The 18,934-nt window shown below is 37.8% G+C and overlaps 1 protein-coding gene across 6 annotated transcripts in view; it reads right to left on the bottom strand.

The window, feature by feature from the left end:
* NCOA2 (nuclear receptor coactivator 2) overlaps window positions 1-18,934 on the bottom strand; it is a 293,243-nt gene that overhangs the window by 199,863 nt on the left and 74,446 nt on the right. The gene's annotated exons all lie outside the window — the stretch shown is intronic.

Below are 18,934 nucleotides of genomic sequence, written 5' to 3'. Positions count from 1 at the left end.
CTCTGCCCCTCCCCCATTCATGCTCTGTCTCTCTCTGTCCCAAAAATAAATAAACATTGAAAAAAAAAATTAAAAAAAACAAACAAAAAAAGGAAAACGAGGATGCCAAAATGTGATCAACGTGAAAACGACCCTCTGGTTTCTGGTATGGTACAAACAAGACCAGCAGAGCATATTCTCCACACCATCTACCCCTGCTGACACTTTTAGTGAATCCTGATGTTCTTTTTGCCTGACCCAAATGTAGCCTCACAGTCTTCTCAAAGTTGCCACTAATCAAAGGAAGTCATCATTCAACACAGCGGCGTCGATAACGCAAGTGAAGACTATTTGCCGACCAAAACGACTAACTTGAGTTTTTATGGACAACAGAGCGTATGGCACATGCTATTGAAGAGAGAGGGCTCTCATCAAAGGGAGCCTTAAAACTGCCATACTTCATATTTCAACATTAGGTTCCATTATTGGTCTTCGTGTTATTTGGCCAGCACCACCCCAGTCGTGTAGCCAGTCAGACAGGTTGGTAGAAATGAAGAGGACACATGGGGAAAGGGAGAGAAAGCCAGAAGTATTACTCCAATTACTTGAGATTTTTCAACAGTTTCAACCAAACATATCTAAAACATATACCCATCACAAGTGTATACTCATAATGAATGATTAGTACAATCAGTTGTTTTCTTTTTGCTTAAAAGCACAAAAACTCTCAAATAATTTAACAAAAAACATACCTTGAACTCAGCATGTTTCAAATTATAGTACATCAAAAGGGCATTCTCTCAAGACTTAAATGAGAATATTTCAGATTATTAAACAGCATACTATATGTTTTATTTGATATATCTATTACACATATCTTACATAATATAAAAGTATCCTGAGGCACCTGGCTGGCTCAGTTAGAAGAACACGCAACTCTTGATCTCAGGGTTGTGAGTTCAAGCCCCAGGTTGGGTGTAGAGATTACTTAAATTTAAAAAACAAAACAACACAAACCTAAAAAATAAAAAAAAGGAAAAGAAAAAGAAATCTCAAAAAGAAGTATCCTAAAACATAGCTTCCATATATATTTTAACAAAATACTACAATATTAAAATCCCAAATCTGATGTTATAAAAATCTTAACATAAATAATACGTATAGAATTTGAACGATGTAAGGTAAAATTCTTTCCCAATTGTTAAGCCGATGGTGCTAAAAATAACATCCAGACCACAGAAGAGTAAGTTATAAGTTAACTGAAGAACTTCTATATATACTTCAGGTAGCCTGTGTTTTCTTCGTTTAAAAGGCTCGACCTGCACTGCAGACAATGACTCTTAACTAATGAAAGTCTACAACAAGTAATTTTCATTTTCCAAATTCTTTTTTAAGAAGGTCAACTTAAAGATCCCCTTAAAGTGACATTTAGCTCATAACTTATGTAGAAACATTAATTAACGAACCTTTAAGTATTCCTTCCAACTACTCATTCTGCCTATTACACATATAACTTAATTTGCTAGAGAAGTCTTCAGTTTTCTAGAACTGTTGCTTAAAATTAACTGAAGTTCAATCTTAAGATGTTCTTTTGTTATTTTAATTCAATTTAATAAAATGCTTCAAAAAGTACAGCAAGTTAAACAAGTAGAGATTTAGATTTATAACTTAATGACTTTTCTTCCTAAGTGTAAAAAAAAAAGTTCTAATTAGATACATAGAAAAGGATATATCATCAGCCTAAAAATTCCTAAGCTACAGGTAGGTACACAAACACAATGGATATGAATATGGTGCAAAATAACCTACCCATCAAATTCATAAATCTCATATGATCATTCCTTTCATTTTTGTTTCTCACCCACCATGGTCTGAGCCAATGTAAAAACAATAAAGCAACTATCATAAACCAGTAACTCTTCCAAGAGTAGTATTCTTGCCAAGAGACAGACCTACCAGAAAAATTAGCCTCATACATGTACATGAATGTACATGGCTCACATTTGGAAGGGGACTAAACATATTCAATTTGGAGTCACTAACCTGAACATAACATTTAAATCCGCAGAAATGGTTAAGATTTCTTAGGGAAAAGCCAGAAGCAGGAGAAGACCAGCAAAGACAAGTACTATAGAATCCAAGAGGAGACAGTTCTGAGAAGGAGAGGGTGCTCAAAATCGTTCAGTGCTACTGAGAATTACAGTGTCTACCTGGTCTGGCAAGCAGAAAGTGCTGACGACCTTCCTAAGAACAGTCTCACTGGAATGACAAAGATATAAAGCAGACCGGAGAAAGCACTCACAAAGGAACTGGAAATAAGGATTTGAACACAGCATGTGCAAATAAGGACTATCATCATCACCTTACGCTACAGTTAATCTTCCCTTCTAGACTGCTTCTTGAGGGCAAGGTAAGGTTTCATCCACCTGCTGGGGCACCTGGGTGGCTCAGTTGGTTAAAGCCTCTGACTCCTGATTTCGGCACAGGTCACGATCTCCCGGTTTGTGAGTTGGAGCCTCGCGGTGGGCTCTGTGCTGACAGCGCGGATCCTACTTGGGATTCTCTCTCTCTGCCCCTCCCCTGCTCACACACACATTCTCTCAAAATAAATACATAAACTTTAAAAAGAAAAAAAAAAAACCTGCTGTTGGATTAGCGATTTTTAATTTTTTTTTTCAACGTTTATTATTTAGTTTTGGGACAGAGAGAGACAGAGCATGAACGGGGGAGGGGCAGAGAGAGAGGGAGACACAGAATCGGAAACAGGCTCCAGGCTCTGAGCCATCAGCCCAGAGCCCGACGCGGGGCTCAAACTCACGGGCCGCGAGATCGTGACCTGGCTGAAGTCGGACGCTTAACCGACTGCGCCACCCAGGCGCCCCCGGATTAGTGATTTTTAAAACAACATTCCTGCAGAAGTCCTGGGCCTTTAATTAGGGAGCTCAGCCCCCAAGTCCACACATGATACGGTTTTTAAGGAATTACAGGAGAGAAAAGGAAAAACAAATTACTGGTCAGAAATTCATCTTTCTGAAATAGACATAAAAGACTCAGAGATGAATCTCAACCAGGACTGGAACATGCCATCCTGACAACCAATCAGTCTTCCCAAAATAAAAGGCCCTAAAACACAATTAGTAAGAATTTTAATTGTTTTTCTCCCACAAAATGGATAACCTTTGCCTGCAATGCTTTCCTTCATTCTCCTTGAAATGAGAATGTTACTGAAGCCTATTGTGTACATCAGAATAATAGATGATTTCTGTACATTGTCAGTTCATTTTTCACAATAAACCAATCTAAGAGGAAATGTCTACCTTCCTTAATAAATATATACCCTGCAACTGTTAGCAGTAGGGGAAACAAATCCACTTAGGAAGAGGAAATAGGACTGTGAACTCCTCAGAAATTCACCTTCTCCTAGGCTTTTCTCCCTAATTAATGCTGCAATGACCACTCTCCAGTATAAAACGAGCCTAGAACCCCCTTCCCTAATACCCCTGAGGGCAATGCAGGTTCCCTAATATCCCTGTGTAAAACTTACCTCAAGACTATGGGGTAACAAGAGAGACTGAACTAAAAGCAACATTAAAACTATATGATCTGCCTACCCAGGACCGGGAGGGACACAGTCTTTAACCAATACCTAACAGTACCCTCAAAACCAGCTTCACAAGGACCAGCATAAACTTTCTGTCCACCAGAGACCTCCCACTGAGATTCTGTTTCCTCTCTCAGGATGGGCTTCCCCAAATGACTGTCACTGACTATGCATTCCCACCTCCTAAGAGGAGGCCACACCTTTCAACAGCATATGACTGCATTAAGTTAATCATCATTTTAACATAATAAAGGGAATATTCATTAAAAAAAAAAAAAAGAGGCACACAGTATGAAGAAGATAGCATTCTTAAAAAGGAAGATGTTCTGTAATACCTATTTTACAACCAAGAAGAGGTTAATACAGAGGCACCTGAGTGGCTCAGTCAGTTAAGCATCCGACCCTTGATTCGGCTAAGGTCATGATCTCCCAGTTCTTGGGGGTTCTTGAGATTGAGCCCGGCCGTCAGCACAGAGCCTGCTTGGGATTCTCTCTCTTCCTCTCTCTCTGCCACTCCCTCCCTCCCCCGCTCGCTCTCTCTCTCTCTCTCAATATAAATAAACATTTTTTTAAAAAGAGGTAATACCATTTGTTTAAAGTCAAAGAAGGTGTGGGGAGCTGGGTGTCAAACCCAGGTCCCCCTGACTCCAGCATCATGTTCTTAATACTGACTGCCTGTCACGCAGCACCAATCTGCCTAAAAACAATGAGGAGGGAGAAGGAAGGTGGCAGAAGGGAGAGGGGAGAGGGGAAAAGAGTAGCAAGCCCTAAAAAAATGGTATTTTTTAAAAGTTGAAAACAGCCCACATGTATGTCTATGTGTTCATGGCTATAATTTTATGTCACATGAAGTTTTTTAAAGTAAAATTACAACTTTACATAATGTAATTAAATGTACCAATCTTTTACACTTTTAGAAAGAATATGGTATTCCAAACAGGAGCCCTAGATTACAAAGAGAAAGCTGTGCAATTTGGCATGTGGGAAAATGGAGAGCTCATCCTTGGAGTACAGATAGCACCTAGTCACATGTTTATTGCCTGTGTGATCTCACTGAGTCAACTCACATATCCAATGGTCACTCAGAAGAAATATTATCGAAAAATACTTCATCAGAATTTTTTTTAATGTTTATTTATTTTTGAGAGACACAGAGTGGGGGGGGGGGGGGGGCGAGGGGGGCAGAGAGACAGGGAGACAGAGAATCCGAAACAGGCTCCAGGCGCTGAGCTGTCTGTCGGCACAGAGCCTGACGCGGGGCTCGAGATCACGACCTGCAAGAACATGACCCGGGCTGAAGTCGGACACTTAACCGACTGAGCCACCCAGGTGCCCCCTTCATCAGGAATTTGATTTGTTGCGTGGGCCTATATAGAGTTTCCCATTGTTAAAAATTTTAAATGCAATTTTTCATTTGACTGCATTTCTAGGTTCTGACAAAAACATTGAGGAATATTGGAGAAAATGGGATCCTGTGGCAGGAGTACCATTTTGAATAAAAATTTAGCTCTGGAAGAAACTTAAAAATAGGTTAACTACTCAGTTTTATGGATGGGAAACTGAGGCTCAAAGAGATGAGCACCTCCACCGACAGCAATAGCACTTCTCATTCACCCTCTGGTCAAAGGAGTTTCTATGAACCCCAAAACAACTACTACCCCCAAGACACTAGCCTTCCCATCCTATCTTAACTAACTGCTATGGAAATCATCATCAAATACGTCAACCTTCGTATCACAGAAGGGCATAAGGTACACAAAAAGGTACGAGAGGTTTGTAACTTAGTTGTGAATCTAGAATGTGTAGAAAAAATGTCTAACAATACAAAACATAAATAAAAATCAAAAAATCTGGAGATGAGCTTCCTAATATCCTAAACATACAGAATAACAAGAGCTACCTTTTGCTAAGTATCAAGTATTAACTGCTGTGATACAGATTTTACAAGCATTATTTTGCTATTTCCCATAAGTAGGCATCTATTGGTTCCATTTTGCAGGTGAGGAAACTGCAAGAAGTTAAAGCAAGAGGCAGAACTGGCAGCAGAATCCAGGTCTTTCCCAATACAAACCCTCCACTCTTCCCTGTGGTTTCTATCCTAGTTCCTTGCGCCAGGCTTCAGTCCTCCGCACTTCTTGCTCCACCCACCACCTTCCTCCCCTCCCCCACATCCTCCCAGGGGTGGGGGGGTACAGGTGCGGGGGGGGGGGGGAGAATCGATATGGTATCATGAGGATGCTTTCTAACATCCAGCTATTACAAAAAACGCCGCAAGCACCATTCACCCAACAAATAAATTCGCTCAACACAAACCTGTGAGTTACCCCCAAATGTGTCACTCACAAGATTATTCAATTATTGGCCTGTTGTGCCTATAAGCAAAGAAAATGGAAGAAATACTGATACTGTGGGACAAAAGACAGATATAAAGAAAATTTAAAAAGCTGTGACAACTCTCTCCAACACAAAGAATGGAGTTTAAAAAGAAAATGAAACAATCCTAAAACCTAAGGTGGAACAGTTAGGAAAATAAACTAGAGTGGCTGGAGCTTTCCTTAATCTGGGAATCTCAAAGTCCAAGAACATATACAAATGTCCACAAAATTTTCATTCTGATGACAATCTCAGATTGCTTACATGGATATGCTAAATCATGGATAACCATTATCCACACCGGTTGACAAACTAGTTGTTTTGATTTTTTTTAAGCGCATTTATTTTGAAAGAAAGAGCGATCACACATGTGTGCACGAGCTGGGGAGGGGCAGAGAGGGAGGAGAGACAGAACCCCAAGCAGTCTCCACATTTTCACCAAAGAGCCCCACACGGGACTCAGTCTCACCACCAACTCCCACCAACCGGGAGATCATGACCTGAGGGGAAATCAAGAATCAGATGCTTAACCAACTGAGCCATCCAGGCGCCCCCAGACTAGTATTATTTTAATGTATTTCACATCAAGTCTTGAGAAACAGTTTTCTATAAGTTCAAGGAAAGAAAAATATTGGGGGAGATTTGAAGTATCTTCACACAGCTAATAGTATATGCTGAACTCAATGGAATCTGAGCTCAGGTTACAAACAGCAACTTTGTTATAACCAGACAACACTGCATGGTATTGTTAATTTAAATCTTATTGATTTAGTAGTTTTGTTAATATTTAGTTAGTAAATGTGGTTTTATTTTATAGGTCCTAATGAAACTAAAATCTTTCCACACTGAAAAAGAACCAAGTAACATATACTAAAATGGTGTTTCTCATAAGGACCATTACACCAGTTAATTCACCCATTATTTACAATAAATATGGCTACAAAATATAGATTTACAACATTCAGGTACAGCTTTTATTTTTAAAAAAATTCTGCTGACAAGTCAAAGTAAGACCCTACCAGTGGTCCCCAAAATGTCTGAGTACAGCTCAAAAGCAAAATTTTTCTAGGTTTAAACCTAAATGAGAAAAAATGGTAGTGCTTTATTTTTCTATAAAGCTAAATTTTATTAAATTTAGGATTTTCCTTTATTGTTAGATTATGAGCTTATCATTTTGTGGGGTTAAATTTTCCTTCTATTTTCTGAAATGGTGGTTATAGCCGGTGTTTTTTGTTTGTTTCTTTTTTTCCCCCTTGTATCACGGCTTGACTGAATTCAAAATTTGGCAATCCCACATCAGTTCCCTAGATTTGGGGGGAAATGTTTAATAGTTCATAAAATCAAAATCTCTAGGTACCACTGGCCTATTATAAATGGTGTATTTATACACACACACACACACACACACACACACACACACACACACACAGATACACAAATACAGGTACTCCTTCTGGCACCACAGGGAAAATTCATTTTGAGCATGAACTTGCAACCAAGAAGTTCTTGTTTCTACCCAAAGAAATTTTTAACACTCCTTCCTCTCTCACGCAGGTCTAGGGAGAAGAGCACTCCAGGCAGTCAAGCAGAACAAGCATGGAGACAGGGAGAAAGGAGCTATCAGCAGGTCCCTAAGTACCTAAGAGTGGACATTTTGCCGAACATCCTAAAATAAACCACAGCCTAATAAGGTTAATAGTAACAATGACAAGTCATACGTAAAGAAACTGTGGAAGACAATGATAGCAATAAAGTCTGCCACACCTCCCACTGAGAAATGAAGTATAACTGTCCTCCCCTTGACACCAGGGTTGCCTTAGTGATTGGCCTGACCGAACAGACTGTGGCAGAAATGATATTCTGGAACTTCTGAGCTTTGAAGCTGCCGCCCAGGCCTTTGGAACCTTTTTAACTTGGAGTCCTGAGCCACTGCATATGTCTGACTACCTTGAAGCCACCATACTATGAGGAAGCCCAACATGGTCATCCAAAGAGGCCAAATGAAAAAGAGAGTGAGGTGCTCAGCCAGTCCCCAGCTGTTCCAGCACGTGCCAGTTCCTGTTCCATCAGGTGAGACTCCACACACATCATGGAGCAGAAACATGTCACCCCTGCTATGCCCTGCCCAAGTTCCTACCCCACAGAATTATGAGACATCATCATCATCATCATCATCATCATCATAAGCTATTTAAGCAATAGATAACTAGAATAAAAACTAACAGCTTTTCATAAGTAGTTATTAATAAAGACTTTAAAGTAAAAAAGAAATGTCTCGGGAAAACTAGCTAGAAACCAGAATGGTATCAGACACAAAAGAGGATTATAGTGCATAAAAATAAATATAAATCCATTTATTCGTTTATCCAACAAATATTTATAATATCAGGGCCTATAAATAGGGATATACACAGACTCTGGAGATGGTTTTAAAAAAAGAAATGTTCTGGGGCACCTGGGTAGCTTAGCTGGTTGAGCATCCGACTTCAGCTCAGGTCATAATCTCACGATTGATGTGTTCCAGCCCTGCATTGGGCTCTGTGCTGACAGTGCAGAGCATGCTTGGGATTCTCTCTCTCCTCTCCCTCTCTCTACCCCTCCCCCACTCGTGCTTTCTTTCCCTCTCAAAATAAATAAGTAAACTTAAAAAAAAATGCCCGACTTCAAGGAACTTATAGACCAGAGAGTATTATGTAAAATAGTGTCTTCTTGTGTACCTTTTAATGTTTTTCACAAAAATAACCTAATCAGCAGCTCAGATCAAATCAATACGTAGACCTATCTCATCGAGGGACTTGGGGTTTGAGTTCCTCTGTGAGAAGGAAGTGAAGATTGAATCAAAATCCCATAAAAGATCATTTGCAGTTTGCAGTATCTAAGCATGCCTTACTGAACCACAGTATATAATAAAATGTTTGGGTTCTTATTTCAGACTATAAATTCAAGGCATGCGTAACTAATCCTTTTTATTTTTTCGTCATAAAGTATCAGGTTAAAGAACCTTTTAGAGTTATTATTACAAATAGGCCAAGTAGACCTTTTCTACTTTACTGCAGTCAAGATTCTGGGACCCAGAATGGGCAAACCAAGTAAGGTCAGTAGTAAGTTGTTGTTTTAATAAGATTTATTTCTGTCTAGGTGTGCTACAGTTTAAACAAACACACTTACTATTCCAGTGACTAAAATAATCTTAACTGCTTCTTTTATGAAAGCATAGACAATTTAACCTTTCATATTATTCTCGGGGTTCTAAAATTATTCACACTTTTTCTATTTACAGTATTTCTCTATTCAAATTTCACAAGAGGGTAAAAAGAACATAAATAGAGAAAATTATTTTACCAGGTATTTTTAAATACAGAAAAATGTTTGATCTCATGCTCTAAAAGAACACGACAGTAAATAAGTATGCTCGTGGCCTCTTGGCCCGACGACCATAGTGTCTCTTAAAATCATCAGCACCTTACAAACCGCCTCTGTAGAGGGTACTCAGCAAATATGTATTGACTGATAACACATTTATTCCCTAGTTATTTTTCAAGTGTGGCCAATAAAAATAAGCAATGCTATTTTCTGTCTTAGTAAATATTTGAGGCCAAAAAAAAAAAAAAGATAATGTTTTCAAAAGCGGTCACAAAGAAACAAACCTTCTCATTTTCTCTTCAAAATCCTGAAAAGAGGTATATGGTAGCAAGGGCAAGTTAACAAATTCTTTGTGCTCTAAACATCAAAATAGTAAAGGTGCGACAAACAGTAACCTAAATTATAAATGGCCTGTGTTTATCTTTTTTCTCCTAATTTCAGTTTTGGCACATTACGCAGTAACTTGTCAGAATTTTCTTTTTTAAAAAACATGACATAAAAGACAAAATCTGCTAAAAAGTAATTCCTTAATAGTTTAGCCCAAATATACCGTAAAAGTCAAAACAGAGTACTGAACAAGAATATAATTAGGAACTTAAAAACAACAATACTAACATTTCATTATAAAAAAGTAACAATATCTGGGAGGGAGGTACTCAAGAATATCTGACTTAACAGGTGGCACATCGTTTCTCCCTTCCAGGCTGCTCTGGAGGCTAGCGTGGAATGAGAATGTGCGTCAGGAGACCTGGCCATCCTCCTAGCCTTCCCTATAAAATTCAAGGCCAATCACTTACCATCTCTTGGCTTCAGTTCCTCAGTTAAAAAGAAAAAGAGTGGCACAATTATCTCCAAATTCCAGTTTAGCTCTAAAAAATTCGACTGTTCAAAGAAAGAGCCATTAGTCTAAATAGATAGGGTTTGAAGACACGTGCATCTTCTATTCGCTTAATATTAAGGCACAACTATTCCCCTAATCTTACTTTACAAGCTTCAGACACCTACAGATAGATTATTTTTCTCTTATTTTATCTTTACAACAATTCTGTGAGGCAGACTTTGAGAATGTAATTATTATGTGCATTAGACAAATGTCAAAAGGGAAGGTCGGTGAGGTTATGCGATTTGATTAAAGTCACTCAGCCAAGAAAAAAAAAAAAAGCCTAGAAGTCAGATCTTCTGACTCCCAGCTTTGCTTAAATTTCTAGAAAAAGCCACTTTTAAACTACAAAGTATATTACATACCAGTAAAAAAGAAAAAAATACGGTGCTATTTTTGAGTGGCTATACTGTTTCCTCGTTTCTTTAAATCTTCATGTCCTTTATCGTAAATTCCCTAAGATGACTCCATTTGGGGCCATTATGTCTCAAAAATTATTTTCAAGAAAATCCTATTGGTTTCAACATGTTATAAAAATACTGCCATATATCAAGGTTGTCTTAAGTGATGTATATTCCTTGATAAAAAAGGTTCCATGGCGAAATAAATTTGAAAATATGTGAAGACTGACAGTACACATAAGCTTCTCAAGTTGAACGTACCATTTCACAAACGTATTGATCCACATACATTTTAGACATTTAAAAATACCAACTGACACTCTAAAGCACTTTTATTCCAATGAACCCATCTTAGAAAATACTTCTACACATTTTAAAGAAAATCATTGCTAAACAAACCAAAACTACTATAATTTTTCCTTATTTCCCAAGCATATATATTTTCATATTTTCCGAAAAGCTGACCTTACAACTGTACATGCAATGTGACAGTGTTTCTTTTTATTTTTACTGAAAAGTTGCTAGTCTAATATTGTACTTTACAATAAACAGCAACTTGGAATAGAGGAACTACTGTAAAAATCTTCTCATAATCATAAAGTGTCCTCTCGGTGACAAAAATGACATCATATTAAAACGTTTCCCCCAGGAGTCATGCTCAATCAATTACCCAGAACTGATACTAAAGAATCTGAGACCTTAATGCTGATAGGAGCAGACACTTTGGATATGTATTAGCAAAGACATATAATTAGGGGGAAAATGTTCATTACAGAAAGAATACTTGAACCAATCTTACAATAATACAAGGATTTGTGTCTGAAATTGGGAGCAAACACTTCCAAGCAGAGGGTGAGTCAAATTACTGAATCACTGAGCCACAGTTAACCTAACAGTAACATGGAAGCAATTGTAAGTGTGGTTTTTGCCCTATTTATAAAATAGCAAACTCTGAGGCAAAGGCTAATTAACTAATCTGAATGTATCTCGTGCTCATGATCTTATAACACTTGATGAATTTATTTAAGTCCCAAAGGGATGAGACATTTCTAACCCTTCCTCCAGACAACTATGAATTCTCTAATACAAATGAACCAAATACATTTTCTCCTTACTTCCATCTAATGATGTTTAGCGGGTCCAAAAATACTTTCAAATGCTTTTGGAAGTAGAAGGCAGCTTAGGAACTTGAGCTGTTTTTGGTAATGGTATTTTAAAAGTGGTAGAACTTACCACTTCAGGCAAAGAGGTGTGACTTGTCACTGGTAATAGTGGTAACATGGCAGAGTGAAGAGAGCTATTTTGAGAAAATAAGAGATTGTGGGTTCTAGTCTCAAACCTCACTCTTCCCCTCATGTATATGAAGTGTAATGCTTATGTAATTCACAAATTAAATATGTTTAAAACTGAAAGAAATTACAGCAGAATAAGTTATGTGTTCATTTTTAAAGTTACATCAAAAAAATCTTTTCTAGGAATAGAAGCAGTCAGCATTGCCTGAAAAACTTTGGTATTTCTGTTCTTCCTAATCCTTAAATGTTTACACAAGTGTCCCCCCACCCCCACCACACACCCCTACCCACTTTGCTCTTATATCCATTTTAGAAATGTGGAAGGTAATTCTCAGATACAGAGTAAATTTCAAAAGCCACTTCCTTGTCCACAAATACATGAACAAGTCACATTTTAAAATAAAGCACAGACTACCACAAAAAGACTCACGAAAAGCTATCAAAGCATAGTACGCACCACCAACCTATAGTTATCCCATTTCCGGCTATGGAGTAAAAGCCACCTTCGCGCAAATGAGTTTAGACTCCAAGTGCTAGATTAAGGAAGATGTACAAATCGAAAAATCATGATTCACTTATAAAACGGCAAAAGTAAAGATGACCCCACATATTATGATTATTAACGTTAAATAATAAACATTAAAACACAATTTAAAAAAAGAGCAACTAGAGGAATAAACATTTATTGACCTGGAAGGAGGGCTGCAGTGTATTGGCAAATGGAAAAAACAAAAAACAAAAAACAGGTTGTAAAAATAAAATATAATGTATGATCGACCCTCCCCCCCCCCCCCAACCCCCACTGCAAAGAAAAGAGAAATAACGACTAACAGCATTTTTGGGAAGGTCACGTCAAAAAAGATGGAATTGGCCAAACTCCATGACACAATTAGGCTCTCTAAGGGAGGTAACTGAAGAAATCTGCACCCTATTCATAGCTAAAATGGAACATTTATTCACCTTCAGCTCATTTTCAAGTACAACACTGGGAAGTGAGTGCCTTAAATGGTCTTTAAATATGTAAGCAAGCAACATTTCCTAAATATAAAATATAACTTTAAAAATTCAGTCTAATGGAAAAGATTAACACTTGAGCATTGTGAAATTTTTCATCAATAGTTAATCTTTTTTTAAAATATTAAAACTGTACTTATGTGTGTGAAGACCATTGCCTTTGTCAGCTGTATTTTCAATGACATGCCTTCTAACTTTGAGAATTGAACCATTTCTCACTGATGGATGTGCTCTCTTCAGACAGACTACAGAAATGCCGCTCTGGTTAGTAATCAATGCTCTCCAGAGGCCATTTCCTTCAAGGTATCGTTCCTTTGATCCAAAATGAGGGCAGGAGTGATAAACGCTTTCCGCATAGGGCTAACACTACTCACTCCTACCCATCAGAGCCTTTTATTTGAATGCCTAAATCCCCAACGTGTTCAGTAAAATACTGGTAGGTAAACAGCTTCGGAGTGCTAAAGAAGACAAGGCATTTTTGTGCTTTGTAACCACTTCTTGATCATATCTTACAGAAATCAGGTCAGATACTTGACACTGATTATAGAGGACTGACCGGCTAGCTTGCTGATAACGCAAAAGCCCGTCCGTCCGTCTGTGACTTCTTCCTTCGTTTTGGCTATTTCTTTGGGCACTGAACACCTCTAAGGAAAAGAGAGGGGTGAGAAAATGAGGTAAAATTCCAATTTATGAATTGCATCCCTAGTAAAAGACTAAAAAACAAAAAACAAACAGAATACCCTCTTAGAGACCTAAAAGAAAATACCAGAAGCAGTTGTGTGCGGATGGTGCCATTGTGGGTAAATTCTGTAATGTCCACACCTTCTAAATTGTAACCATATTACCAATAGTTATATTTAAACCAAAACAATGAGAACATAAGTTAAAACTAATGGTTTCAAATATTTTAACGACCCTGGGTTTATCTTCCAGAAGATAACAGGGAAGTTGCCTATATAAATGGGCAACGTAAACAAATACAAAAATATCTCCTAATTATTCCCTTCTTCATTGTCTGTGTGAAGGAAGGGAAAGGAATAAAAGGAAACGAAAGCCATGAGTACCCACTCACAAACCAAAACCACAAGAAAAATAATCTAAAACCAGACGATAGGAGGCAAGAGAAAAAGCAAGACTCTCTACATAAGAAGTGATTTTGCAACACTAATAGGGCAAACCCACATTCCTGCCACAAGCCTCCTGCTTTCAAACAGGCCACACAGCTGGCGGTCTTGAAAGCTTTCCAGATAGGAACCAAGATAGTAAGAGAAATCAGTAGGTCTCAGGACTGAACTAAACCCTAATCTGATTCTGATGAAACCCTGCCCTGCTGGGGCATAATATTAAGGCAGCCAGAAACTCAGTTAAAGAGATGATTATAACTTTTAGGGAAAAAACCTAAAGAAACACTGCTATGAACATGGGCCTCTGTAGTTAATAATGAACTGCCCCAAGTACTGAAAGGCACACGCATGCTTTCTAGGGAGAAAAGTCTATCCGCCTGATGCACAACACCCGGAGGACGCAACACCACCTTGAGAAATAATCCAGAGGTCCGCCTCGTGTAAAATCTGCTCTTGGTAAACTATGTTTGTGTAAATATTAAGAGTCTATTTTCCTCTCCGAGTCAAAGGACGATGTGGTTGGAAAGACGTCTCTCTAGATTTGGACTCTGAACTTTGTTTCCAGGGCTCGAGAGCTGTTTAATGTACTGCGTTTTCACCAAGCCCTGGGAGCGTCTCCTGTGAAACTACCTCAACCAACTCCGAGAAGCTAGACACTTTCCTACACAAATCCTCCTTATCTGAATCCCTACAGAACTCTCTAAAGCAGCACTCTGGCTTTGTTTTCAGAACTTTCAAGAAATTACTCATCCAAAAGAGATCTGAGTAGGTTTACCTGAAGGACTGGCCGTGTTACATTCATTTTCTTCCTCACAGAGGAAGCAGTGATACCAGGACCTTCTTCACCCAACAGAAAGGAAGCAAAACAGCTTTCTATTGTACTAGGAATGCTTTTATTTTTTTTAAGCTAGAATATACTTCATAAATTTGCTTCCTAGATAATGTTTTCCTCTAAGTTATAAAATATAGCTTTGGGAGCAAGGCAAAATGACCAAGCAGATAAACCTATCTCCAAACTGCCAATAAGTTACTTATTTCATCACATCACCTAATATAGCACTAAGAAAATCATCGTGTTTTCCATTAAATCTACTCTGATAACCTAACCACCATACTTTTGGCATGGTTCTTACTGAAATATGCTTCCTTCAACAAAGCCATTGTGCCTCCAGATCTTAGTCAAGAGTATTAATATGAGCTCATTCCTATTATAAAGATTTACTGATATTTAAGATAAACAGTAGTGATTATTGTAACACAAATGGCATAGATAAATGTTATGAGCTTCCTTTTCACTTAGAAAGCAGTATTCATTCCAAGTACAGAAAACCACAGATTTCAATAAGCAAGACACCATTTATGATCATAGGCAATGCTGTAAGAGCAATATGAAATTTACTAACATTGTTCAAAATGTTCATGTCTAGCTCCATTATTCGGACTTAAGTATAGTTTTTCCCTTACTGTCCTCATCTCTGAGAGTTTTTGAGACATAGTAAAATTCATAGGAGTTTTGGACCCCAATAAACCAATGTCCCAATATGGACTTCAGCCATTTACCATTATGTATGATCCTGAACAAGTCAATTTAAAGCCTCTCTCTGCCTTAGTTTCTCCAACTGTAAAATGGGAAAACTATGTACCATGTTGAGTTTCTGAGTACATAAGAAAACAGAAAAGAAGTAAAGCACATATGGAAGGGTCTGGCCCACAGCAGGTGCTTGATAATTACAGGAATGACGATAATCATTATTGCAGTTGCAGAGATCGACCTAGGAGCCAAGCAGTCACAAAAGTGAAGTGCTCAGGACTTTCAGAAATATTTCAAAGAATTTGTTTTAAAAATGTTTTTACATTTGTATTTCTAGGATCTACAAAGCCAAATAGCATCTCTGTCATTAGGCTGTGTCGTAAAACCCTTCTGTTAGGTACTTTCTTGATGTTAGTGAGAGGCGAGCATGTATTCCGTCACTACTTGAAACCTAAGGGCTGCCAATTACTGAGTCAGATTTAACTAATACATAAACTACTCAGACTACGCTAAACACTTGGAGAGGCTCATCAAATTTTTCAACAGCTAGTCAGTGAGTGAGTATTTATCGAGTCCACTGTGTACATAACCTTATACTTGAAACTTGGCACACACATCAATGATCAAACATAATCCCTGCCCTCAAAGAGTTTACCATCTAAAGGAAATAAACAAACAAGAAATTAAAGAAAAAATACAGGAAAATATAATATTCGTAGTGTAAGTGTTGGCTAAAGAGGGTTATGCAGAATGGTTGGTGGACAGCTGATGTTCAGTAGAAAAGTTTCTTTGAGTCAGTTTTGTATGTTTTAAAAGCAGGAAGAGTACATGGATGACTAATAGATGAGAGGAGTTATAAATATAAGTTACAATTTGGACATTGAATGTAGCAACAGTTAGAAAGCACATCAATGCAGGATGAAACAAGTAATTTTCACAGTGAAAAGCAAAATTATCTGGGGTAGGAAAAAAATAAAATTTAGCAAACTTTGAGAAAGTTATTGATTTTAGGTTGATAACAGCCTAATCTGGAAATTTAATAAAATTTCTTAAATGATTATTTGATACATTTATTTATTACAGCTGGGAGGGTGGGGGGCATAAGTGCCTGAGGAGACTGAATTTATTACCAAGATCACATCCCTATAAAACGATGGGTAAATCAAATTGCTGATTATATAGTTATGACGTCTCACTCAGTAAATATTGCCTACCAAACTATTTTTAACCTTTCTGTCCTCTGGCGTGAGCCTATGAGTGTAACTTTCAGATTTTCCAGAAAAAAATAAAACAGTAAAAAAATAAAACAAATCCAAATAAAGGGCTAGAATTTAAAGGATAATAGGCATATGTATACACAACTGTTCAAATACTACATGGCAAGTTAACAGCATTCCCAGAGCAATCCTGGTCCTCAGCAGGGATGAGCAACCTTCCCTGAGCAATTCAGGTTCCCACTCCCTGGGCCCAGACCCCCAACTGCCCCCATGACTGGTCCCAGTGTCCTAATGAAGCTCTGCAAGTATTTTTTCCCTTTCTCCTACTCTGTCCTAAATGATAAAGCATTCCGTTTTTCAAAACTGACATTCATACACCATACACATTCTTAGGACAAAATATACCAAATAAGCTGGTGATTATTTCCCTTCAAATTTCTCTACCTTCCCCATCTTACCAATATATATGCTATCTAACTCCAAAAAGATATGCTGACATTTATCTTCTCAATCTGTGTACAAAATCTAGTACCAATTTCGTTCCCTTAAATTTGTTCCCCATAAATTTATCAAGCACCAGGTGCCAGAGGGTATAAAAAAGTTGTATTAATGTTATCCTTCCTCTTATAGGATGTACTCTATACACCAACAATCTCTAATAGAAAATTAATACTCGTTCCTACTCATTCCAAGAAGATTTTGCTGTCCCTGGGACTTGCTCCACAGAATAGGGCTTCTGTTTCCAAACTTGGCCTCATGTCTGGAGCAACTCTTTCAAGTGAAGTCAGTTCTACCTTTTTCCCTTTAGTGAAGTTACTATTCACTCTGTTCTTTTTAGATTTCCTTTTTAAGATTATAAAATAAACAAACGCTCATTTTGAAAAAAAAAAAAAGAGAGAAAAGTATAAAAGAGAGAGAAATATGTTCACTACCGCCCCCCACCCCTGAGATGCCTTCTGTTAACAGTTCGGCTGCATTTCCATTTAGAGTATTTCTTTCAGGTATTTTTCTATCCATATTTTTCAAAATGATTAAACTTAATCCTCTATAACAATTTACTGCTTTGTTATTTTCCCTTACTATTACTGCTGTTACCATTTACTTAACCATTTCTTCCCTGTTTGACGGTACTGTTCCACTGTTCACAGAAACTGCAAGATGGAAATCTTTGTACATAAATCTTCATCTCGATATACGACTACTTCCTTGAAACAGAATATTAGCAGTGACATTCCTCGGTCAAAAGACTGGACCGATTCATTGTAAGGCTCCTGATCTCTAAAGCCAAAGTGATTTTCAGAAAGTATCAATTTACACCACAAACCAGCATTTCATGAAAATATTCTTTAATCACAGCCTAATTAACAACGGAGAGACTCATTCATTCATTCATTTTACTAATCTGAGGGGTAGAAAATGGCCTCTTACTACAGCTTTCACTTGCATTTTTTTGAGAATGACCTATTCTTCATAGACACTAATGAAACTTAGCTTTCTCCGAGAATCTCTGACGTGGGGGGCCTATTAACTTGGTCTAGCATTCTGGTCTTTCTGGCCAAAGCTCAGTCACCTCTACCTCCTCGCCTCCTAAGTAGAGGCCATTGCCACCAACATTCTAAGCAGCAGACTGATCTCCCTGAGATACGCCCACCCTTCTAGTGACAGAGTCACTCCAGCAAACCAGCCTGTACTACTCTTTACCTCCTCATAAATAGCAAGACAAACCAAAAACACTAGGTTAAAGTTTAACAGATTTCCACAGAAACTCCAACAGTTCTTAATACCATTTTTCTCAATGTTTTCTTGGTACCTATGATATAGTTCAAGGTAGTACTATTTTCAAAGCTGTGCAGTACTTGTAACACAAACTGCAGAATCTGTGTACACATATGCATATAAAGTACACACATTCTTACCTTTATTGTTACCATCCGACACACATCGGTCCATGTATATATATAGGCATAAAGTACATATGCTCTTGCCCTCACTATTTAAGTTTCTTCACAAACTTGTGCATGGATACAGGTATTTCACTGTTACTAGTTCAAAATAGTGACAGCAATAAAACTAATCGAAATAAGATCATGGAAAACTAATCCTTCTGTTCTTCACACACACACACACACACACACACACACACACACACACACACACAC

This window comes from Herpailurus yagouaroundi, unplaced genomic scaffold (assembly GCF_014898765.1).
Source record: "Herpailurus yagouaroundi ecotype Mexico unplaced genomic scaffold, PumYag 165, whole genome shotgun sequence".
Classification (NCBI taxonomy): Eukaryota; Metazoa; Chordata; class Mammalia; order Carnivora; family Felidae; genus Herpailurus; species Herpailurus yagouaroundi.
Note: the sequence above shows the minus strand (reverse complement) of the source record. Positions and strands in the feature narration are given on the sequence as shown.